Raw genomic sequence first — 4,944 nt, 5'->3', positions numbered from 1 at the left:
CCTATAGCATTGTCACAATTCGCCATATAGTGGAGATTTTAATTGTGAAAGGACAACTGCCAAGGTTCTCCAATCCAGTTTCTACTAGCCTACTTTGTTCAAAGATGTTCAAGCTTATGCTAGGAGTTGTGATAAAGGCCAGAGGGTCGGAAGCATTTTAAGAAGAAATGAGATACCCCTACTAGCCAATTTAAGTACATTTTGGTTGTAATGGATTATGTCAGCAAATGGGTGGAGTTCCTAGGGTCCTCCTAACTGATAGAGGATCCCACTTTTGTAATGCTTAGTTAGCAAGGCTTTGAAACATTATAAGGTTAGGCACAAAAATAGCCTCTCCTTATCATGCTCAAACCAATAGCCAAGCTAAAGTGTTAAATCGGGAGATAAAGAAGATTCTTAAGAAGGCTCTAGCATCATCTACAAGAGATTGGTCAGTGAAATTGGATGATGCTCTATGGGCTTATAGGACTGCCATGAAGACTCCATTGAGGTTATCCGCATTCTCGTTAGTTTATGGCAAATCATGTTATCTTCTACTAGAAATGGAGCATAAGGCCTATTAGAACTTGTAATTTCTGAACTTTGATCCCTCTTTGTCTAATAATAAAAGGAAACTACAGTTGCAAGAACTTGATGAGATTGACTGGTTATGAAAGTTCAAAGAGATATAAGGAGAAAGTCAAGCTTTATCATGATAGAAAGCTTTTGAAAAAGGATTTTCAACATGGTCAACAAGTGTTACTTTTCAATTCTAGATTCAAACTATTTCCTTGCAAGTTGAAATCCAAGTGGTCTTGACCTTTCACTTTCAAGGTTGTTAAGCCTTATGGTGTTGTTGAGTTGATGGATCCCTCATTTTAAGATCCACTTAAAAGTTGGATGGTGAATGGTTAAAGATTGAAACATTATTTGGGGCATGAGGTTGAATGCCTCACTTCTATCTTTCATCTACATGATTTATAATTGTTACCAGTCAAGATAGTGACGTTAAAGAAGCGCTAACTAGGAGGCAACCCATTGTTAAAGAAGCGCGTGTCGGTGCTCATCCAGCGAATGCGACAAATTTTAATGTTGTTAAGGATTTATTAGGTCAAACTTGACTTTTGCTGAAAAAGAGGCATGCAACCATGGAACAGACTCACTCGCTCAGCGAGTGGTGTGTGTTGTTTCAAAATAATTACAAAAGCCCTCTTTTTGTTTTTACCTTTTTCTCTCTATTCACTTTAACCTAAGTTTACTCTTCTTCTTTGTGTGTGTCGTTTCTTTCTTCTTCACTGATGAATCCACCCCAAGGCTTATAGCTTGGCCACCCATTTAGTTTATCTTTATTCTTAAATAAATATATATTTTTGAATTCTTTATTTTCAATCTAATGTTTGTGCTTTATTGTGCAGCCCATGTCTACAAATTTGTCCCACGAGTGGGCCAACCGAAATGGCAACGTAATTCGACCTACTTAGATTAGGACGCACTAGCAGCCCAATGACGCTTGCAGCCATTCCTTTTACCTTCTACCCATGATTGGGCCTCCACGTGAAGTAGCCCTGTGGCATCAATACCTGAAGCCAGTGTTCACTTTTGCATCTACGTGCCTTCGCAACATGTGCTTTGGACTTCTAAATTTCAGCCACGCGATGCTTACCCAATTTTACAGCGTAGTTAGGTTCACCGTCACAACCCTACACTTTCAATGGTTTCTTCCTTCCTTTCTTCCAACCCTTTAGATGGCGTCTTCTTGTAAAACATAGCTTTGATTAGTAGGGAGGAATTATCCTCGTTCTTCAAATGTCCATATCAACCTCTAGTTGAGGCTTCACACCTCATAGGGTATTTTAAACTTTGAGAACCCGAGAGAGCTTTTTGGTGGAACTAAATGGAGTTCCACCAAACGATTTGGTTTTCTGCTGCGAGTTTCCTTCGATTCCAATGAGGGATTGTCGATTTGAGGTTGATTGGACCGAGATTCCAACGAATATGCATGATGCCAACCTCATCAAGTGGTATTCAAATACTTTGAGCTTGGATCGTCGAGAGACAACTGTCAATCTTCTTATCTCATTTTCTTATTCCAATGTTTGTTTCTGTCTTGTTTCGATTCCTGTTGCGTTTGCTTTTTTGCCATTGAATCTGTGCTGAATGTATGTTGTTGTGTTTCTTGCTGAAATTGATTCACTGATTTTTGTTCCAATTTATCTTGAATCAATACTGAATTGATGAATTGTCTTAAGCTTTTGTTTTGCTGCACCAATGCATGTTAGTTGGATTTTTGTTGATTTTTGCTTACCTAACTCTAATTTTTGTTAATCTCGTGTTTATCTTAGTTTGTGTCTAGTTGTTTTTACATGTTCAATATTTTGTAGAAGTAGTTTCTATTTCATGTACTACTATATTTCGTAACCTATTGAGTTTAGACTCTGAGTTGTGTAATTTCTGTGTTAATGAGTTCATATATTGCTATTAGATCATTAGCAATGTTCCTGCAGTTCATACTTGCTGTTGTTCCTATTTTATTCATGGTTGTTTATGCATTATTGTTTTTTCTAGTGTTGTTCACATGTTTTCTTTGATCTTGAGTTACCTTTGTCTGGCCAATAATTGTTGTTGATTGAACCAGTCTTGATTTATTTCACCTAAGTAGTAGATCTATTTCTCGGTTCAGATCAAAGTGAAATTAAGTGGTTTAGTTGATGCATAGGTTGATGTTATTCTTGAGCAGTTTATGATACAACAACATTGTGCAGTTGCTTCAATTTTTTGTTTTACAAATTATGGATGGATGAATCAATAATTTTGAATCTGTTTTACACTTGTGCATAAGTGATTCCTGTTTGCTTAACTTAGTATTGTGCTTCTAATTCCAGTACCGCTTGTGTATCTGTTATGCAAACATTTTTCACTACATTTTAGTGTTTAATCAATTGTATCTTTGAAATCTGATTCATCATTACTATGAAAAGTTTTTTGAAATTGTTGGATTGAAATAAAGTGATGGTGCATCAATTTCTTAATAGTATTGAAAGAGTGTTTGAACTTGTTTCACTCTTGTTGAGTCTTGATTCATGTTTGACTGAGTCAGTTTGTGACCGTGACCCTATTATACTATCTGCATCATTTTGAATAACTGCATCCTCTTGATTCAGCTTTGTTGCTTCAGTTTTGTTCATAGTCAAGACCATGTCATGGTATGATATTCCGATGCACAGTTTGAGGTCATGCACTGCAGTTTCTATTTTGCTTTATTAGTGTGAAATCTAATGCATCTCTTTTGTTGATTGAGTACTACACTGCCAAGATCTATTTCTTTGTTTGTCTCTCAAATTTTCTGAGTTGATTCATTTGCTTTGCACATGATCGTGCTTCTTGCTAGCTGAATGAAATTGAAATTGATCTTTGAGTTGTGAATTGTAGCAAGATAATTCCAACATAAAAATGGGTGAGTTGTATAGCCTTGTCAACTGAAATGGAAAAGAAAAAGAATTTTTGAAACAGAAAGGGATAATGTAATTCACAACACACTATACATTTTTTGGATGATTTTGAATTAGTGTGTGTTGCATCATTTCAGCTACAACAATATTCGTCATGAATGATTCAACTTGCTTTTTGAGTCTTGTTTGATTTTGGTTCCATTAATCATATTCTCGACACATTCCTTAGGTTCTCTTTGTGTGTCATCCTTGTTTGCTAACTTTTGTCTTCTTTGCTAATTCTTTGAGTATGTCATCTAATCCATCAATTGATGTTGTCCAATTCTTCCATTTATGATTTTCTTGATTTTCTGCTTTGTTATTCACGTGGAAGGACTTGGTTTTTCTGATTGTTTTCTCCTTTGGAAAACCACTATTTTGGACACCTTTGTAGGTAATTACTTCTCTTGAAGGTGGAGTTGGAGTGCATGGGGCTACTGTGAGGGAATACAAGTGAGATGGCTACCTGAGGGACTTTTGAGAAGTGAGTTGGGACTTAAAGTGCAAGACATATTTGTGGGAATATCATTTTGGGGCTGGTCCGAGAGAGAGCATTGCAGCCCAGGCCCAATTTCTTTTATTTTTGTGTTGTTTCTGATAATGTTGTCATTGATGCGATCAAATTAATACTACTAAACTATAGCAACGTCAGTATTGCTAAGATAGTAGTCAACAAAATAGATAGGGTAAAGTAACCCAAAGTCGTCTCTCAACGAACACGGAATTGATTTTTAACAAATTAGTTCTTATAAAACTATACAAAAGACTTAGTCAAATAAAATAATAAAAATATGAGAGATAAAGATAAAAAGATAAAGTAAGATAGAAAAGATAAAAACAATAGCAGAGAAAATAGATTGATTCCACTGTTTTTTCAAAATAGATTTAGCATCGATTATCTAAATATTATTGCTCAATTAATTATTGTTGTAGATTTACAAATTAATGAATGTAAAGTCTTACTTAATTTGTTGGCGTTCTCACTTTTAACCAAAGAACAGTCTCAATTAAAAGTGAGAACTTTTAGATTATCCACAGTAAATTCAACTAAAGTATAGTCTCAATCAAATTTTACTACGCTTAATCATGTTTATTCTTTTATCTCCTCACCAAATAAAAAGCTTAATTAATCAAAGTAAAGTCTCAATTAATTTTCATTAGAGTAAATACCTTTAATCAAAGTAAAGTCTCAATTATTGGTAAAAACTTATTTAATCACATGAAAGTTTCTAAATAAAATCAAAGTAAAGTCTCAATTAAATTTAAAAACCCTTGAACTCATATGATCAACATGCATATAGATTTAAAATCATTATTTTTTACGATGCAAAGATAAAAGACATAGATGAATTAAAACCTCAACAATAATAAAAAGAACAAAGAAATTATTTCATTCTAACCTTAGAATCCATAATGAAATTATAATAGAATCAACCCAAGAAGTTTAGTAATCCATAGAATGCGAAAGTAAAATAAA

General features: G+C 34.4%; 1 long non-coding RNA gene across 1 annotated transcript; it reads left to right on the top strand.

Moving 5' to 3' along the window:
* The first annotated feature begins 1,451 nt into the window (after positions 1–1,451).
* On the top strand, positions 1,452–4,206 carry LOC114185457 (uncharacterized). Its single transcript, XR_003604797.2, has 2 exons — positions 1,452–2,073; positions 3,862–4,206. It is a non-coding gene; the product is annotated as an uncharacterized LOC114185457 (long non-coding RNA).
* Positions 4,207–4,944: the final 738 nt, after the last annotated feature.

The sequence above is a fragment of the Vigna unguiculata genome, chromosome 5 (assembly GCF_037176805.1).
Source record: "Vigna unguiculata cultivar grain cowpea cultivar isolate G323 ecotype 2 chromosome 5, ASM3717680v1, whole genome shotgun sequence".
Classification (NCBI taxonomy): Eukaryota; Viridiplantae; Streptophyta; class Magnoliopsida; order Fabales; family Fabaceae; genus Vigna; species Vigna unguiculata.
This window is presented reverse-complemented; position numbering and strand designations above follow the sequence as displayed.